The sequence below is a fragment of the Cornus florida genome, unplaced genomic scaffold (assembly GCF_030987335.1).
Source record: "Cornus florida cultivar Cherokee Brave unplaced genomic scaffold, ASM3098733v1 CherokeeBrave_3.0.0_Hap2_Chr11, whole genome shotgun sequence".
In the NCBI taxonomy this organism is placed as follows: Eukaryota; Viridiplantae; Streptophyta; class Magnoliopsida; order Cornales; family Cornaceae; genus Cornus; species Cornus florida.
In genome coordinates, this window is record NW_026775581.1 from 97,277,050 (window position 1) to 97,299,056 (window position 22,007).

At 34.2% G+C, this 22,007-nt stretch overlaps 1 pseudogene; it reads left to right on the forward strand.

The window, feature by feature from the left end:
• Positions 1 to 506: 506 nt before the first annotated feature.
• LOC132281631 (pleiotropic drug resistance protein 1-like) lies at positions 507 to 21,676 on the forward strand (annotated as a pseudogene).
• The last annotated feature ends 331 nt before the right edge of the window (positions 21,677 to 22,007 follow it).

The following is a 22,007-nucleotide window of genomic DNA, read 5'->3' on the forward strand; positions in this document are numbered from 1 at the left end:
TTGGGTCAGTACGCGGTTCTTCTAGGAAGGGTTTATACTGAAACCCTTGAAGGAGTTGAGTGAATTGATTAAATACATCTTGAACTTGTTCACTGTTTGAAAGCTTCACTCGCCGATGATAGTTCTTGTTATAAGAAAAATGAGGAGGTACTGGGATCATTTGGGTTAGTCCAAATTGCCGAGCTAACTGGGCTGGGTTATTAAATTCAACCCCAATTCGGCTCTTGGGCAGATGGGGAGCAACGGTGTTGTAAGGTATATCTCTTGCAATCAAGAAATGGCCCCATGAATTGGTGTAGAGGTTAATCTGTTCAGTTGAAGACTCGACTGTAGGAGGAAACAACCAGGATGGAGCTAGTTGACATTTGGAAAAAGGAAGGAATTAGGATTGAGTCTTGATCTTGCATTGATGATAGAAAAACTAAAAACAGTCATTAAATGAGTGGTCTTTGGGTTTGACTCTAGCATACCCGAATGACAGCAAAGGATCGTTTGGAGCAGGTCGAATGGGGGAGGATAACTCAGGGAAATATGCATGCAGCCAGAACTGGTATAGCCAAAATGGGCCTCCAAATCTTGCAAAGTTGGAAGTAATAAGATCAGATAAGCCTCTATACAAGGACGCTAACAGAAATGGAGCTAAGGCCATGGGTTTCCCTTTGGATAATGCGATAGCCAATTGGGTAAGGTCCTTGGTAATCTGGATAGTAGGAGTACACAACAAATACCTACATAACCATAATAGTAAAAATCCTATATGTTCTTGTTCATCTACGTCAGTCCCTTCTTTTCCTAACATTTCTTTCAAGAATGGTCCATGTGATTGCACATAGGGTTTAACCCCTTTTTGTTCTGGAAAGTAAAAGGAGGTTTCCTCATCCTGGAGGAGATAATTGATTTCATCTCCTCCAGGCTTTAAACCCGTTAGAAAACAAATGTCCCTCAATGTAGGGGCCATCATTCCATAGTGCAAGTGTAGTGAATTAGTTGTGGGGGACCAAAAGTGCAAATAGGCAAAAAATAATGCTCGGTCAAAGGAAAAGGGAATCTTACTAAGCTAGATGAGGTCAAAAATACCCATCCTTTTCCACTGCTTTCCTTTTGCTGCTGATACAAGATCCACCCAATCGTTCCATTGGAGCATTGGTGGATGCCAATTTCTGACGGAGAAAGTTGGACGATCCCTTTCACTGTTAGATAGAGAGTTTTGGAGAAAGGAATGTACGGTTCGGCTTATGGATAAATTGGAGATAAGGAAGGGGGGAATCGATTAGGAAATGCTGGGCCAAGTCCCTTAGCGTTTTCAGAGACGTCGATCAACGTGTTGGAATCCAGTTCGCTTTGATCTAGGGTTTTGATCGTTGATTTTATTAGTTGTGTATGCGATGTCGCTTCGGAAAAGGGTTTTCCAAGTTTAGATCACTTTGTTTCATTTGTTTTGAAGTCATTGTGCAGAGAAGGGTTAGACAGAGAGAAGTTTGGAGAAGAAAGAGGGGTGATAGAAAGAAGAGTCTGCAAATGGAGTTAGTTTGTGGAAAAGCCGTGTGTGGTTGAAAGGTTGGGATTACTGTGATAATTAATGAGCGATAAAATGGGTTATCATAATTGATATGTTTTGGGAAGTGAATCAAGATAAAGCTGATAGAATTATAAGATGTATACAAAGTTACGATGCAATCGGTGTATTTGAATTTTGGAAGCCGAAGAGTTAAAACGGCTACCAAAATTGGGGGGCATTGTTGACACCCATCTTGGCATTTGAGTTGTAGACCCATTTTAATACATGGGCCATAGAGGATATTTGGTCTATGGATTTATGATTGGGCTGAAGAAGGTTTGGATTTGCAATTTAATTGGCAAAGACGTGGATTGTGAGAAGATATTGGGCTGAAGGATGCAGTAAGGAATTCGAGCTTGGAGGCATGGATTAAGCACTGGACTTGGGTTGCAGATGGGATAGCATTGGTGCAGTGACGTGGCGGATTATATACAAGGGCATTACTAATCAGATTGAATATTTTTTAAACTCCTTGAGGGATAAGGTTTATGTAATTTTTTGAGTTAGTATTTATCTAGAATTAGTTATTTTTAAAGTGGTAATTAGTTAGGCTATCTGTAGGATTTGTTTAGTTTGAATAATATAGAGTTTTATTGTAATTAAAATACTTATTTGTATGTATTTGTTTTGTAATTCATTCTATAAATAATCAAAGAGGCATGCTGTGTAAGAGGTCCAGCACCCTCAGAATCATTATTATTATTTGTTTGCTTTTTCAAGCTTTTCCAAGAATAGCATCTTTGCTATTTCTTCTTTCTCTTTATCCCTATATTCTTATTCTCGTTCTCCCTCTTTCCTTCTATCTCTCTTTCTCTCTCTCTTCTTGCTATATCTATTTTCCTCCTCTTTTTATTCTCTCAATCTTTTATTATAATTTTTCACTAATAAAACCCTTTTAACTAAGGCAATTCTGAACTCAAAGAGGAGTTTTTATTGTTCCCTTTTTTCCTCACAATCACCTGAAAGTCAACTTTCTCAAAGAGACTATAGTTGACAATTTACATTTGAACCATATATTTGGTTCTGGCACGCCTGATTTACATCAATTTGAGATCGGCTCCATATAGCCGATTTTAGCGTCAACAGACTCGAATACTTGTGTTAACAGTTCTCTTAGCCGAAGCTTATCACTCACACATCCACTTTGCTCATTTGGAAAGTCGAATTCTCACCATTCACTTTGAGAGGTAGAGGAAATACTATTAGGTCTTATAGTTAAAACTTATGCTTAATCATCTTGAAAGAAAATTAATTGAACTAAAAGCTATTAATAAAATCCAACAAATATATATATATAGATTCATAGAGTTTAGTAACCAAGCAGCGCACAAACTCTATAGATTTGCTTTTAACTTTGTTCTTTCTTCTTCTGTCACTGATATGGGGCCTCTTCTACCCTCGCGCGTGAGGGATGCCACTGTCCTTTTGTTTCTTAGCTTTCTGTCCCTATTGCTTTGCCACACCAAAAAAAATAAAAAAATAAAAAAATAAAATAAAATGATATAGAGTTTAGTAGAAATTAATGATACAAAACTATGTTTATACTAGACTTACGAAATAAATATTCACATGATTCTTGTGTCCAGGTCAAGACTCAAAACCACCCATTGTTCTTCGAGTCCCCAAAAAAAGGTCAAAATTGAAATGAGTGGTACAAATGTATTGGACTCTTTTGTGTGCAATAATATTAAATAGTTAGTGGTTGAGCCACGGCCTTAAATTCAGTCACATGAAGAATATTTGTTGGTTTGTAAGTATCACAAAATTTGGAAGGAAAACACGTGGCCTTAAATTTTAGATTTTCTAGTATATTTGAATTTGAATTTTTATATTTTTCATTAATTTGCATAAATTCACCTGGAGGATTTGGAACTTACAAGGTGAAAGGAACCAACATTTAAAAATAAAAAAGAAAATTCAGCTAGAAAATCAAGGACTAATTATTTACATCATATCACTTAACTTGTGAAGGTTAAATGTTAGTTCGAATTTAACCGTACTTGATGTAATCTCTACTACTTATTACATTTTGAGAGTAGTTTTAAAATTTTGTTCTTTTCTAGTATTGGTACCATCTCAAATGTAGATCTAATTAATTTAGATGCTAGTATAGTTGAATTGGATTGAAACATTTTTGACATTATTTACCTAAAGTGTTTATTCTCATATTTTGATAATTATTTTCAAATGGTCATATTATAGGTAGCATTAACAGGATAACAATGACCCTCAATATAATAATTGGAATCTGACGGTAAAAATTAGCCCTTTTATTTTTCCCAATTCATATGGTTTAACCAATTTTTTTTTTTTTTTTTTTTTTTTTTTTGGAATTTGATGGTAAAAATTAGCCCTCTTTTAGAGCTCCTTTTTTTTAAATATATTTTTCATTAATTTGTATAAATTCGGCTGGAGCATTTGGAACTTTAGTGCAAGGCAAAATGGGCTAACATTTGAAAATAAAAAAAGAAAATCCAGCTAGAAAATTTAGGACTACCTAATTATATACACCATATCAATTAATTTGTGAAAGTTAAATGTTAGCTCGTAATTTTGTCTTTATCTATTAAAATTAAGATTCTTTACATTGAAGACAGTGGAGATTACATAGCATGTGATGTAATTTCTATAAAAAGAGTGAACCTCAGATGTGATGTGATCTCCATTCACGTGAATTAAATTGGTTAATGCCTTCAAATCATTTTTTGGTGGGGTTGTATAATTTTATCCTTTTTCAATATTGGAGAACATCTCTAATGCAGATTTAATTATTTAAAGTATAGATGAATTGTGTTCAAATTTTTATTTTTATTTTTTGTCATTATTAACCTAAAGTGTTTGTCCTCATATTTTGATAATTCATAGTTTAATTTTCAAATGGTCATATTATGGTTAGCATTAACAGGAGTAATTGGAATTTGATGGTAAAAATTAGCCCTTTTATTTTCCCAATTCATATGGTTTCACTTTTTTGTTTGTTTGTAATTTTTTTTTTTGGCAGTTAAAGGGCCGTTAGAGCATAACACGTGGAATATGGACTTTTAAGCACACGCTGTTCAACCCAATCAAATACTTGAAGCATTTAAAGCCTCATCTCCTCTACATCTGTATCTGTTGTGTTCTACTTCACCCTATATATATATATATTAAACGAATTTGTATATATGGTGTGTGTGCCTCGCTTGCATTTCCCTTAGCAAGAAAAGTTAGAAATGTCATTGATACAGGAGAGATGTAGCATTACAATTTGGATATAACTTCCACAAATTTACAAGTGTTCTTGAATATTTAATTTCTCAAATACCTTTTGAACATGGGTAGAGTTTGGAATATACAGTAGAGTTACAATTTGGATCTCTCTTATTAAATAAGAGGGATTAAGCTTATCAGAGTACTGAAAAAAAAACAACACCCATCTCTGATATTTGAGCATATTTGGCAAAAAAATTATTTTCTTTAATTTTTGTTTTTTTTCTTATTATTTGGGTAGTCACGGATGGTGGTGAGCTTTGGAGCAATAATGGCATGGAAATTTTATCGCGATCTTCGAGAGACGAAGACGACAAAGAAACTCTGAAATGGGCTTCTCTGGAGAAACTTCCCACTTACAATCGCTTAAAGAAAGGCTTATTGTTGGGATGACGTGGTGGTGCTGCAAGTGAAGTCGATGTTCACAACCTTGGATTTCAAGAAAGGAAGAATTTAATGGAGAGATTATTGAAAGTTGTGGAAGACGATAATGAGAAGTTCTTGTTGAAGCTCAAGACCCGGACTGATAGGTAAGAGTTATTATATAATATATATGTATATAAATATTATTATTAGGTAAATACTCAAACACACATCTCAAAAATTGTCCAGCACATTGACCACTTGAAGGCCCAATTCAATTTAGACCGGAGTGAATTTACATGAGTGTAATAATATAAACAAAAAGCTTTCTTTTTACCCTCTTTCTTGGATTGAGATGGAAGGGTAAATTGTATGAAGCTCTTGAAATATAAAATATTTACACATCACCTCTTATACACAATTTTTTTTAGTACATAGCCATCCTGAATTATGTTTAATTTGTATGTGACAGCCCTTCTATGAATCTGATATTTCAGAAGTAATGTGGAAGTGTATAAATTATTATTATTTAATTTCGTATTTGGCCTTTTTTATTTATCACATCAATAGTCTAGAATTATAAAAATTTTGCACATTACTCTCATAGTAACATTTTATAATTCAAACGTATTTTAAGCACAGTGTCTAATAACCCAATTTAACACTTTAATTCTAAACAAAGTAAGTGCTTATTTGAGTATTAATTTAAAAGGTAATCATTACAAGAAATGAAATAAATTTTTAAGCTTCAAATTTTTCTCACTTATCACTGAATATTGCTGAACATTAAAAATAAAAATAAAAAAAATTATAATTTTTTATTATCAGTGAGAAATTTCAACACTTAAAAATCCAATATCTAGGTTGTGAATAAAGGAGAGAGAGTGACATGTTTGATAAGGCCAAAAGCATTGAAAGTCACTCTCAAATATATTATTTTGTTGCCATCAATTATTCCATGACAAATGAAAAAATATAAGGCAAATTTCTCAAAACTCCCATCACTTTTAAAAAATATCATAAAACTTCAACCAGTTTTGAAAACCCTCAACAATATAACAACGTTATTATTTTACCCCAATTCTGTCAATGAACCGTTAAAGGTATGTGAAATGACTAAATTACCTTTATGATATTCCACTTTATTTAAAAAATAAAAAAAAAAATCATATTTTACAAATTACAATATTATCCTTTTGGTTTAATCCAGCAGTGTAATTAAAAATTATAATTAATAATTAATTAACAACTAATTACAATCCAGCAGTATATACACACACATATATATCTATACACACACACACACACACACATATATATATCTATATATATATACACACGGCGGCTGCGAATCAGGGTACCACCGGCGGTTTCGATGGCTTGTGAGTTATGGATTGGAGGTGGCGGTGGCCGGATCTTGATGCCAAAATTACGAACCTAGGATCAATGGGTCTGTGAAAGGGAATCGGGATTCATTATCTTCACCTTCTATAACGGGTCTGTGAATGGGAATCGGTGATATTCGACGATGCGCGATGTTGGTGAGCAATGGGATCAACACTCTTCGCCTTCTTCAGCCCCTTTTTGTTAGGAATTCGAATGGGGAAGAAGCATGAAAATCCGGCCGTGTTTCCGACGAGCAACTAGGTTTTCTGGTCTTGGGTCTAAGAATGTGTTAAAATTCGGCGGTGTTTCCGACGAGCAACTAGGTTTTCTGGTCTTGGGTCTAAGAATGTGTTAAAATTCGGCGGTGTTTTCCGGTGAGGCGCAGACGACGGCGAGAACTTGTAGGAGGAGCCGATTAAGGATTAGAGAATGGGAAAGAAAGGCCACTGGTTGGTGTACTTGCCGTTCGATCTTGTACTTCTTCTTGAGAGAGAGAACATGTGACATGTTTGGGGGTAGGTAACCGAATCTGAGATTAAGACGGTGAGAAAAGGGGAGGGAAAAGAAGTTAAAGGTTGATGGGGGGAGAGGAGAGTCAGAAGGAGAGGGAGAGAGAGAGAGAGATGATGATACCACGTTGCAGTAAATCGATCAAAAATCTATCAAAAATGCTGATTCCAAGTTGCAGCAAATCGATCTTAAGAGTGGGAATTTGATTGCGGCTTGGATTGATTATAAGAATGATCAGAGGGCATTGGATGTGGTATTGAGTTATTCAAGTTTCAAAATGAAAGCTCTGCGAATATGTGCCGCATTCAAATTACAATCAAGACCAAAATTATTTATTGGGTTTCTGTATGTTGTAGTATTTTAATTATAAATTGCCACCCAAAATCAAGAACTTCACTTTAGAAAACTAATAGATTATAAATGCTGTAATTTTTTAATTACAATTTGCCACCCAAAATTAAGAAAATGGGATGAACTAGGGTTTCCTAAAACTATTTCACGCATAGAGGAGAGAAGGGATGCTTGGGAATATTTTCGGAATAACACATATAAATCAATGTCACTTGTTTGGCACATGTGACAACAGGGGTATTTTCATCTCAAAAGTCAATTTGGCAAAGCAATTGTTAACCGCGCGTTGGTTAACGGCCCCAATTGACAGAGTTGGGGTAAAATGATAACCTTGTTATATTGCTAGGGGTTTTTAAAACTGGTTCAAGTTTTATTATCATTTTTTGAAAGTAGTGGGGATTTTGAGAAATTTGCCCAAAAATATATATATATATATATATATCTCATATTTGATTTTATGATGTGACAAAAATATTGTTCTTGCATTAACGACAGATCCTGTTCACATGGATAAAATTGCCATCTAAGAGCAACTCCAATGGTCTCTCATTTGGGCCTCTCAAACTCAAAATATGAGAGTTGGGTAAAAAAAGGCCTTTCCAATGCGCTTTTATTTGAGCTCTCAAATTTTGAGATTCTCAAATTTCTTTTCACATATAACAGCTACCAATTTTTTTTTTTTGGCAAGTCTCTCATTTCCCATACGATGCCGTTTCTCGTCACCCACTCGCATCTCTCTCTCTCCTTGTCTGTTGCAATATAGAGAGAAATTCTGGGAAAATCATCCGATCTGAACCAGAGGAAGAAAATCGTTGGGAACGGATTCTTCTCTCTCTCTCTCTCCTTGTCTGTTACAATATGGGTTTTGAACTTCTAATTCTTGTTGATTTCGTAGTTTGCACTTGCACAGAGAGAGAGAGAGAGGGCAATTTCAGAGTTGAGAACGAGAATAGAGATGGAGGCGACTGGGGAGGCTGAAATGATTTGCCCTAAAAATATTTGCAATCTGGGTTTTGAACTTCTGATTCTTGTTGATTTTGTAGTTTGCAGTTGCAGAGAGAGAGAGAGAGAGAGAGAGAGAGTGGACAATTTCAGAGTTGAGAACGAGAATAGAGATAGAGGCGATTGGGGAGGCTGAAATGATTTTCCCTAAAAATATTTGCAATATGGGTTTTGAACTTCTGATTGTTGTTGATTTTGTAGTTTGCACTTACAGAGAGAGAGAGAAGGGGGGCAATTTCAGAGTTGAGAACGAGAATAGAGATGGAGGCGATTGGGGAGGCTGAAAGTATTTGCCCTAAAAATATATATATTTTTAATAATAATTTAATCAAACATATATAATATATATATATATATATATAAATTTCCAAAAAAGAAAAAAAAAATTGTATAAAAAAATTAATTCACAAATAGTGGTAAAAAAATTATAAAAAATTTGTTTGTTTGCTTTTTTTTTTTTGGTCCTTTTTTGACCAGATATTTTAGATTTTTGCTTCTTTTTAATTAGGTTTAATTTTAGTTTCCTTTTAATGTCTATAATTTGACTTGGAATGTGCCTAATATTAATATTACTGATTGAAAATATGAATGGTGAGAATGATAGTTGAAAAAGAATAGTGGTTGTGTTAAAAAATAGCATTTTACATGAAATGCACCATTGGAGCAGAATTGCTAAAATGTAGCATTTTGACACTGTAGCACCTGTCAAAATATAGATTTGGCATGCGAAAATAGCTTTTAGCATTGGAGATGCTCTAAGGCCTATTCAGTTTTCCCAGAATTGAATTTGAGTTGTTGTCACTTCAAAGACAGAAAAGGAAAAATTGAAAAGGAAAAAGTGATGGTACATGATTAATAGAGATGTGACCAACAGATAGTAAGTTGATCAAAAATCAGGACTGGTAAAAAACTTTGTTCTGATGCTTAGATAGAAAAGGGTTACCATGTGAAGTTAAAAGCTAGAAAATTGGATGTCTTTTGTTGAGGATTTGCTCTAATTTTATTGTGTCCGATTCTGGCCATTTTGCATTTGGGTTTTACCTAAATAGTGATGGCTTCTCCATATGGAGTTTGTTGCACGAAAAATCAATCCTCGGGAAGTCCAAACCACCGAGAGACTTCGGAACTTTACCGGTGAGCATGTTATGAGATAGATAAAGTTCCGGACCTTGCCGGAGAACTTTCCGAAAGAATCTGGGATTTTCCGGGTGTGTTTGTTCCGGTCTAAGTGAATTGCGTCGAGTTTAGGGAGCTTCGACAGAGACGCCGGAATTTCACTGGTGAGGTCGTTGAATGCGAGATCGAGGAAGGTAACGTTTTTGAGTTGACATACACAAGTACATATATACACATGCATATACATATATCCATCCATATATATAGAACAAAGGTTATCATGATAGATCCATGACGGAGAGTATTAGAATTAAATATCTATGTAATTTAAACTAAATAGAGCATCAAAATCCAGAAATTAATAAATAAACGAATAAAATAAAGCATAACAAGAGGAGTAAGAAATATATTATACCTACAGCTGGTCGATATGACCTGCAATAAGTATATAATGGCACCAATTATCAATTGCCAGATGCTCAAGCTTAATGCCACAAGATCAGAAAATTAAACTTCACTCGGAAAAGAGTGATCATTGACATAATCATCCAAACTAAACAGAAAATTACTTAAAATGATAGTAGAAGGGCATATATAATTTTTTCCTATTATTATTTAAAAAAAAACTGAAATATAAGCTGTGATACCCCTCGATTCTAGAGTCACGGGTGATCAAGTTCGAGCACAGATCCGAGGGATACCAAACAATTAATATGTAAACAAGCAGGAATAAAAACTGAAGTAAGGATAAATTAATAATACGCTGAAAGAAATCCTAAAAATAAAAATTCTCAAACTTTAAATAATAAATTAATATAATTTAAAGCCTTCAAATCCGTACAACTCGGGAATCCATCTAGTGGACCTCTAATAATTATAGAATTTAAATCCAAAACTAAAAAGAAAAGAAAATCCCACGTAGTCGGAAGAGTGAGTGTATGTATCTGCATCAACACGATCAAACTCTAAGCCTGGTACTGGCGAACACCTGAAAAATAGGAGTGGTTAGGTCCACATGCAAGTTCCAATCTATTACAATCCGTACATAAACCCGATACGCAGATACATCCTAGATAGCTCAGCAATATCTAAAATAGTCCATATAGATATAGATACACACTATATGATACTCATTAACCTATAGTCATCACAACTGAGTAGAAGGTAACACGCAAAACGCCGTAGCGTAGTCATGTACACCTAGATCTACCAGGGAACGTCATTAGGTCCAGTTATCCATCTAGGCGATATACGCACCCTAACCGTGATCAGGAGACTCAAGCTCGTACCACGGTACTATAAGTATATATATAAATTCCTTCCTAGTGCAGAAAAAATAAATAAATTATCCATTATGTCGTTCAACTGTTTTAGTTGACAAGACATAAATCCATGTAGGATTTAACTGTTTTAGTTAATCCATTACGTATGTATGAATGGGTATGGATTAACGTTTTGATCTAATCTGTCCCTCCGTATGCCACCGTCCCATACCGGTGCATATCATGCAAATGATCCGTAAATGATGCAACATTTTAAGCAGTTCATCAACTAATGTCCACATATCCAAGTAGTTGATAAATGCAAAATTTAAACAGTTCATCAACTACAAATCCAGAATCCGTTCACGTAACTTAATGAGACAAAATCTAATAGTTCATCATCCAGATAATTGACAGAAAATATATAACTAATTCTGTAATTAATTCCAGGCCAACATCCAATTCGATTGATAGAACTTAAGTATTAGTTCAGCAATTTAAGTCCAAACCAAAATCCAATAATTTCAGGGTAGTGCTTAATATTACAACAATTATAACCCAAGCTCACATCCATGTATAGTAGAAAAGAATTTAGTCTTTCAACAATTAACATCCAAGGTATGCATAGATCAAACCTATTAATTAAATGATCCTAGCAACCAAAATAAGATTTATAAATATATACATATTCCGTTAAATTGCTAAAATTAAATTAGGCAATTGAACTCCTTCCATCCGTTAATAGCCTGTACCGTTGTATACGTTCCTATGTTTAAATCCACGGGTACTAAGACCTTAATTTATTATGTGTGGCTCTAATATAGCATGGTAATATTATTTGGAATCCATGTTCCAACCCTTTTTAATTTCTAGACACAGTTGCACAATTAAATCCTTCCGGTCCGTTAAGTCCGTAAACAGCTTGCGACTTGCTTTAGATTTTCCTACGGTTTAAAACATTAGCATATAAATAAATTTATGCATCCTAGGGCTCTAATACTCCATGAATTAATATTTAAAACCATCACAATAACCCAACCACAGTGGGAAAAAACCCAGTTTGAACCAAACAAGGCGTAATTAAGCTACTGTAAGCCACAAAACCACAGAGCCTTCTCTAAAAAAAACTGGAGAAGGCTTTAAACTACCTAGAGCCAGCTCTAAACTGGAGCTGGCTCTCCTTGTCTAGAGCCGGCTCTCTCCTTGGGAGAGTCGGCTCTCCCCCTTGTGAGAGCCTTTTCTACTCCTCTGCTTCACCTCTGCTCGTGCGGTTGATGTCTGTGTTTTCGGCGAAGCTTCCAGCCACTGTCCCAATTTTTTTTACATCCCTAGGGTTCCATTTAAGTTCTTATAGTCCTAGAAACTCTTAACATTCCACTATGAATAAATTTACAAAAGTTTAAATTCATATTCAACATAGTATGCAAGATACCAATTTCAGTTCTTTTAAACGAAAACAAACTACAGTCTGGTATAATATGCATCATCCACCATGTTTTAACAATTGAATTAATCCCTAGAGACTATAAAGAATGCACAGAACACAAGTTTACAAGAAAGGAATAGAATGAAATTTGCCTCACGATTCCTGTTTGAAACCTTCATCGCCGTCTCTAAGTTTCAGAATTTCTCCAAGACCGTTCCTTCCTCTAATCACTGCTCCAGTTCTATCTCTCCATCAACCTTTTCCTTCCTCCTTGACATGAGCTTAAATCCATAGCCAAAGCCCTTTCCCAGTTCCCTTCATGTTTTTTTCCCTCACCTCTCTGTTTCTCTGTTTTCTAATACGTGAATAAGGTGTCTTACCAAAAAACCTTGAAGACATAATGTTCCACATATATAGACTCATGAAAAAACCCTAAGCCTAATCCCACGGCTCATTATATGTCGGCTAGCTAATCCCCAAAACCCTAAATCTACACTATATACACTACCATAGAAAATATACCAATTGAGTCATTCTAAAACACACGTCAATTAACCTAATTTTAATTAACTAAATTAAATCACAAATTAATCAAATAATTAAATTAACTCACAAATAAAACAATTACAGTTAAAACCACAAACTAATCAAATAATTAAATTAAAACCATTTCCATTCAACAATTAAATTAAACACATAAATAATAATTAAGCAATTAAGCAAATACACATAAAATAATTTCACCAAATAAAACAATTAATTTAAACAACTAAGTCATAAAATCAAATAAAATGAAATAAAAATCAAATTTTAAAATTAAATTCCCATTTTATCATTTTGAAAACTAGGGGTATTACATAAGCTAAATGAAAACATAAATTGTCCAAAACTGGCTTTAGATGAGTTTTACTGGATTTGCTCAATGAGTAGTTCTATATGTGAGCGGAAACATAGTAGAAGAAATCTCTAGATTCAATTGTTTATCTTTCTCCTAAAACCACCAACTAATCACTATACGAAACTTCTAGGGGTGAAGGATGGGTGGAAAAAAACCAAGAGCACTAATGTTGCAATTGACTATTTAACTTTCACTCATTTTGGCAGATGTTCATTGAGGAGGTCATGGAACTCGTGGAGCTGACCCTATTAAAGGAAGCACTAGTTGGGTTGCCGGGTGTGAATGGCCTCTCAACCGAGCAGCGAAAGAGACTAACCATTGCTGTTAAGCTGGTGGCAAATCCCTCCATAATTTTTATAGATGAACCAACTTCAGGGCTAGATGCAAGAACTGTTGCAAATGTAATGAGAACGGTTAGGAATACTGTAGACACAGGAAGAACGGTTGTATGTACCATCCATCAACCAAGCATTGACATATTTGAAGCTTTTGATGAGGTAAGAACTGTTAATCTATAATAAGAATTAGCATTGTATATGATTTCATTCTATCATATATGTACAATGTATTGACATATAAGAAATTGGCTTGCAGCTTTTCCTAATGAAACGAGGTGGACAAGAGATATATGTTGGGCCACTGGGTCGCCATTCTTGCCATCTAATCAATTATTTTGAGGTGAGCTGAAATGAAATATAAAGGAAACTACAACTAATTAATGACATTATACTTCTAGCTTTAATTGGTCAAAAATTACTCACTAGCATGTCACTTGCTTTTTTTACAAGGGAATTGAAGGAGTAGGTAAAATTAAAGACGGCTACAATCCAGCAACTTGGATGTTGCTTCCGCACAGGAAACAACTTTGGGGGTCAATTTCACTGAAGTTTATAGGAGTTCAGAATTATATAGGCTGGTTTAAATATAAAGCACATAATTGCCTAATGAGATTGATATGCTATTCTTACAAGCATTAAAAATCTGATAAATATTTGAATAGCCTTTTCCCAGTTGCACATCTAAATTTTGTGGTATTATTTTCAGGAGAAACAAAGCTTTAATCAAAGAATTGAGCACACATCATCCTGGTTCAAATGACCTTTTATTTCTCTACTCAATAGTCAGAGTCATTCTTCACCCAATGCATGGCTTGCCTATGGAAGCAACATTGGTCATATTGGCACAATTCACCATATACTATAGTGAGATTTCTTTTCACAACCTTTATAGCATTGATGCTTGGGACAATGTTCTGGCGCCTTGGTTCCAAAAGGTGAGTTATAAAAATAGAATCAAAGCAATTAAAAAGTTCGAATTATTGTATTCCCAATTTCCATTTCAATCTAATCTTGATGTATATTGCAAGACAAGGCAACAAGATCTTTTTAATGCTATGGGTTCTATGTATGCTGCTGTTCTCTTCTTAGGGGTCAAAAATGCCTCATCGGTGCAACCACTAGTGGCTGTTGAACGAATAGTCTTTTATGGAGAAAGAGCTGCTGGAATGTAGTCGGCTTTGCCATATGCCTTTGGTCAAGTATCTAGTATTCATTCACTACAAACTTCACAATTCATGTAAATGACGTATATTTTATTTGGTCATGTCCCTTAAAGAAATTTCTTCCTCCTTTGCAGGTTGCTATTGAGCTTCCATATATTTTTGCACAAGCCGTAGTATATGGTGTTATAATTTATGCAATGATCGGATTTGAATGGAGCGTTGCCAAATTCTTTTGGTACTTGTTCTTCATGTACTTCACATTATTATACTACACATTTTATGGCATGATGGCTCTGGCTGTGACCAGTGGCGTAGCCAGGAATTTCCTTCAGTGGGGCCAATTTTTAATAGCAATAATATATATATATATATATAATTTGAACCAAAATAATATATGTAAAAACTAAAACATTGATTCATAATATTTCTATTCAGTACATTCACAACTGCCCTTGACGATTTTTCATATTCTGAAAGCGTTGAATAATAATATCATTGTCAACAGTACTAAATATGTCTCTCTCAATATACATAACCATCATATCATTCATCCATTGGTCTTCCATTCGATTGTGCAGTTGAGTTTTCAAAATATTCATGGCAGAAAAAGCCCTCTCCACTGTGGCAGTAGCAACCGGCAAAATCAATGCCAATTTCAAAAGCAAGTAAACTAATGGATAAGCCTTGTCTCTTTTTGTCTTAACCATTCTTCGAGCAAGATCACCAATTCCTTTTAAATTTGAAAACTCCTTGTTAGAGCACATATCAATAATATAAGTGTTTAGTTGATCACCAAGTTTCAAGAGGTCTAACAGAGCAAAATCTCTCGGATAAAATTCAGCAAGTCGGATTCGTTTTTCCTTGTCAAAAGAAGCGAATGAATTATCTAGACACAAACACGATATACAAATAAGCAACTCAGTGTTTGACTCACTGAAACGACTATTCAGCTCTTAAAGTTGCATGTCCAACATAGCATAAAACAATTGCACACGATAGTAATGCAAATTTGTGATTTCATTAGCTTTACGTCGTGATCGCCCTGGAGTTACAAGTGTATCATTCATGTTGGGAACTTCAATACCATGTTTTTCACAAAAAGAAGAAACTTGATCGAGTAAAGAATCCCAACCATTCTCTCTCATCATTTGAAGTTCTTTCTTGCATACTTTAATCAAGCACATGGCATTTACAATGTCTTGATTTTTCTTTTGTAGCGCCTTTGACAATTCATTTGTAACTCCCAATATAGCCCTCATCAAATAGAGAGTAAAGACAAAACTGAATGACTACATGAGTGTCAATAAAATTTTTGCTTCAGATCTCTGTTCAACATATGATCCATCATCTGTAATTATCTTAAGCACATCAATAACAGATGAGAACATAGAAATCAAGCTGATTAAAGTATCATAGTGAGAGCCCCAACGTATATCACTAGCACGCTTCAAAGTGGTATTTCGATTAAGACCCCGTCCACTTTCAATTTCACCATTATTGAGTGCTTCAATAACCATGGTAGCTTGTTTTTCATGAAGAATATCACGACGTTTACATGAAGCCCCAACAACATTGACCACATTAGCAACATAGCTAAAAAAAGTGGTGATATCAACATGACTTTTTGCAACTTTCACAAGAGCTGACTGTAGTTGATGAGCAAAACAATGGACATAAAAAAACACATTTATTTTCCTTTAAAATTAGTGTTTTAAGACCATTAAATTCACCTTGCATATTACTAGCTCCATCATATCCTTGCCCGCTAGTTATACTCAGTCCATGCTTACAAAATAGTTCATTAATTGCCATCTTAAGTGAAAGAGCGGTGGTACTTGTAACATGTTCCACACCTATAAAATGTTCAATTACATCACCATCCATATCCACATAACGAAATACAACAGCCATTTGTTCCTTTGTTGAGATGTCACGAGATTCATCAATCATGATAGAAAATAGTTCATCTCCAATATCACTAATAATAACGTTAATAGTTTCAATGGCAGCAGCATTCACAATATCCTTTTGAATATCAGGTGAGGTTAACTTAAGATTTTCAGGAGCATTCTTTAATGCTACTGATTTAACATTCTCATTATGATTAGCAAGAAACTTTAAAAGCTGGAGGAAATTTCCTTGATTACTTGAATGCTCAGATTCATCATGACCACGAAATGCAAGCCCTTGTTCTAACAAATACCGAATGCAATCAATTGATGCAGTCAAACGCTTTCAATAATCAATTCGAGTCTGGTCTAATTGCTTGAAAATTATTGTTTGAATGTGTTGATTTTGATTCTTGAAAGCTTCATATTGATTCCAAGCTTGGTTGTGGGCACTATTTGGCCCTCCAACATGAATTTGAAGTCTGTCTTTCTTCTTCCAATTTGAAAATCCTTCACTAACAAAAGAGTCACCACCTGATTGTTCTCCTATATTATGCTTAAAAAGATAGCAATATAAACAAAATAATGCATCTTTTGAAATGCTGTATTCTAACCAATTAGAATAATCATTAAACCAATCAGGATTAAATCGTCTTAACGCTGATGCTTGTCCAAATTTCTTTTGTGGAAATTTATGTTTCCGAGGTTGACAAGGACCCTTTAGTATATATGCTCTGCGAATTTGGTCTTGAATATTGGGATTTTAATCTATAATCCTAGTTCGTAACCTAGGATCTGAAGGAAGATTTGGTAAGTCAATTTCCATACAACTTTTTTTTGGGTTGTCATCATTTCTTTCTTGAGGTTGATCTGAAGGAAGATTTGGTAAGTCAATATCCATACGACTTTTTTTTGGGTTGTCATCATTTCTTTCTTGAGGTTGAGGGGATGGTAAGGCTTGTATTCCTTTGTAATATCTTTTCAGAGTATTCATTGCTGTTTCAAATATGAGTTCATTCAAATAATGAAATAAATATACTAAAAAAAACAATCATATTCAATGAATGAAGAATAAAATATGAAAAAGAAAATAACATAGTTACTCAAATCTTACTCTTCTAATATATTCTATATCACATATGAAAAAATAACTAAAAATAAAATTACAAGATAATTGATGACCAATTTCATTCCAAAAATTTTCATGTTAACAAACATTCTTAATAAGTAATAACTACCATGTCTATCAATCTACTAATAATAAAAATTCATTCATATTAAAAATAAAATAAAAAAACAAAGATATGAAGATAACTAACCTTATAAGTTAAAACCATATAATCCAATCAATCGAAAAATTTGATAGAGTAAGTAAATATGTGATTTCATTGATTTGGGCTGCAAGCCTGCAAATTAAAAAAAACACAATTACACAAACTAAATTTTGAAAGAACAAGCCCTAAAATAATTTTGATAGAAATAACTAATAATTTTTCTAATTAAAATAATAATATCAAATAACAATTGTAAATTTAGATGATAAAAAAAAAATAGTACGACTTACCGAGTCTCTGTCTACTGGTAAAGTAGTATGCTTGCTTCGCTTGCTTTTTTTGGATTGTGAATTTGTGAAATGTTGAAGACTTGCGTAAAGAAAAATATTGAAGAGTGAAAAATTGAAAATGCGATGGAAACAACGCATTTGCCTATGGTAAAGTTAAAAATGTGATAATATCTTGTATTTTTTTGGAAAAAGTGGGGAAAAATATTATATTTGGAAAAAGTCAAAAAAAATATCATATTATTTGGGAAAGTAGAATATAATATTTTAGGAAAGTAGAAAAAATATTATATTTTGTGGTAAAGTGTAAAACTGTGAACGAGCTTTTGATTTTATATATGTAGTATATATATATGTGCACTGTCAAACCATAAAATCTTTCCATATAAAAAATAAAATAAAATAAAATAAAATAAATTTTAAAAATTAAAAGTTCAGTGGGGGCAGTTGCCCCCACTTGTCCCTCTGTGGCTACGCCACTGGCTGTGACTCCGAACCATCATATTGCTTCCATTGTTGCTTCTGCATTTTATGGATTATGGAATATATTTTCAGGATTTATAGTCCCTGCTATTTAAGTACTACCTACACCGATGAAACTAAAACCATCTTCTTGAGAGTTGAGATTGCTGCATATTAGCCTCTCTTTGTAACCAAATACTAATGTGAGTATTGGATGATCTCAACTGGAATGACGCCTTATTGCTTCTGGAAATTGAATTTTATTATGGAAAAAGGCAAAGATGAATGCAAAAAGAACTGTAAAACCAACTACAACAGCTGCTACCACTCTAAACAATTCATGTTTGAAATCAAAGTATCTCTTCAAGAAATCTTCAATTGTTTCATCCGTGTCAAGCATGTCCTTAACATCTCCAAACTGTGAAGTAACTAGTCCTCCAAGCAAATGGGCAAGCCCAGTTATACCATCTCCACCATACCGGCATCTTCTGTTGTTGGCAATGAAAATTTGCTTCTGCATTTTATGGATTATGGAACATATTTTCAGGATTTATAGTCCCGCGAAGTGTAAGTCCTTACAATCCCATTTTCCTTTGATAAGATGCAGAGCATATAAAAAGTGAAAACTAACAATATACTGTCCTTTTTATTTCTTTTGATAACTTCAAGTCTTCAACCAAGATCAAGTATATAAGTTGATTGTTCTTTCCAAACATTTGCAGAAAAGCTAGCAGAGTTGTCAAGAAGAGAGAAAGCCGTAACTATCAAGCCTGATCCTGATATTGATATCTTCATGAAGATAAGAAATGAGCTAATTCAAAAAAATTCTCTAGGAAATGCACAACATTGAAACTAGTTTCAGGAGAAGATAAGTGAAACTAATCCTCTCTAAACTAATGTGACACATATAGATCAATGAGTTCTTGAATCAACATGGAGTTTCCACAATCTGATTCCACTTTCTACGTGAATATTGTGTTTTGATCTCCGACACAATAGCCGTGTTTTTTTAAGCATGAATTGTTCTTACATTTGAATTTCATATATTTCAGTTTAAAATCAACTAGAGTCAATCATGAATCATCACTATATAGTTTTAATGTTTTTGGAACTTGTTTTCCTTGAAATAATTCTATTATTGTTTCTGATCGAATATCCAGGCAATAGCAACAGAAGGCGAGGAGGAAAATGTGATCACTGATTATATTCTAAAGGTACTAGAACCACAAAGCTATTTACAATATCTGAGGGTGGCATATAGCGCTGCACAAATTTATTCATTTCTATCTCTCATAAACTATAGGTTTTAGGACTGGAAGTCTGTGCAGATACTATGGTAGGGGATCAAATGATAAGGGGTATTTCTGGAGGACAGAGGAAGCGTGTTACAACAGGTAAGACATCTCGATCTCCAAAGTTAAAAAAAGGAATACAAATTTCTAGTTCTTGAATTTTACACAAATGGTAAAAATATTTCCACTAATGTGTTTTAGGAGAGATGTTGGTTGGACAACAAAGATATATGTTAGGCCACTGGGTCGCTATTCTTGCCATCTAATCAATTATTTTGAGGTGAGGTGAAATGAAATATAAAGGAAACTAAGACTAATGACATTATACTTCTAGTTTTAATTGGTCAAAAATTACTCACTAGCACATCACTTGCTTTTTTACAAGGGAATTGAAGGAACAAGTAAAATTAAATATGGCTACAATCCCGCAACTTGGATGTTGGACGTTACTACTTCAGCGCAGGAAACAACTTCGGGAGTCCATTTCACTGAAGTTTATAGGAGTTCAGAATTATATAGGTTGGTTTAAATATAAAGCACATAGTTGCATAATGAGATTGAGAAGTTATTCTTACAAGCATTAGAAATCAGATAAATTTTTGAACAGCCTTTACCCAGTTGCACTTATAAATTTTGTGATATTATATTTAGGAGAAAGAAAGCTTTAATCAAAGAATTGAGCACACCTCGTCCTGGTTCAAAGGACCTTTATTTTCCTACTCAATATTCACAGTCATTCTTCACCCAATGCATGGCTTGCCTATGGAAGCAACATTGGTCATATTGGCGCAATCCACCATATACTGCAGTGAGATTTCTTTTCACAACCTTCATAACATTAATGTTTGGGACAATGTTCTGGCGCCTTGGTTCGAAAAGATGAGTTATACAAATATAATAAAAGCAGTTAAAAAGTTCAAACTATTGCATTCCCAATTTCTATTTCAGTCTAATCTTGATCTATATTGCAGGACAAGGCAACAAGATCTTTTTAATGCTATGGGTTCTATGTATGCTGCCGTTCTCTTTTGAGGGTTCCAAATTGCCTCATCGGTGCAGCCAATGGTGGCTGTTGAACGAACAGTCTTTTACAGAGAAAGAACTGCAGGAATGTACTCCGCTTTGCCATATGCCTTTGGTCATGTATCTAGTATTCATTCACTACAAACTTCACAATTCATGTAAATGATGTATATCTTCTTTGGTCATGTCCCTTAATGAAATTTCTTCCTCCTTTGCAGGTTGTTATTGAGCTTCCATATATTTTTGCACAAGCTGCAGTATATGGTGTTTTAGTTTTTGCAATGATCGGATTTGAATGGAGGGCTGCCAAATTCTTTTGGTACTTGTTCTTTATGTACTTCACATTATTATACTACACATTTTATGGCATGATGACTGTGGCTGTGACTCCGAACCATCATATTGCTCCCATTGTTGCTTCTGCATTTTATGGATTATGGAACATATTTTCAGGATTTATCATCCAGCGAAGTGTAAGTCCTTACAATCCCATTTTCCTTTGATAAGATGCAGAGCATATAAAAAGTGAAAACTAACTATATACTGTCCAAATTTTCATTGCCAACAACAGAAGATGCTGGTATGGTGGAGATGGCATAACTGGGCTTGCCCATTTGTTTGGACCTTGTATGGACTGGTTACTTCAGTTTGGAGATGTTAAGGACATGCTTGACAAGGATGAAACAATTGAAGATTTCTTGAGGAGATACTTCGATTTCAAACATGAATTGTTGGGAGTGGTAGTAGCTGTTGTAGTTGGTTTTACAATTCTTTTTGCATTCAATTTTGCCTTTTCCATAAAGAAATTCAATTTCCAGAAGGGATAAGGCGTCATTCCAGTCCAGATAATCCAATACTCAGATTAGTATTTGGTTACAAAGAGAGGCTAATATGTAACAATCTCAACTCTCAAGACGATGGTTTTAGTTTCATCGGTGTAGGTGGTACTTAACTAGCAGGTTTGTTGTGTCTTCGCTGCAGGCCTAAGGCCGAACCACATAAATGCTTGTCTCCTATTTTTTGTGAGTGCCTTTTGTTATTTCTTTTACGACCATTCTTTTCTCCTGTTCTCAATAACTCCATTCAATCCTATCATAACATGTAAGTATATCATAACAATGTATACATGTGTGTGCTTTCATTTGGCTTAGCAAGAAA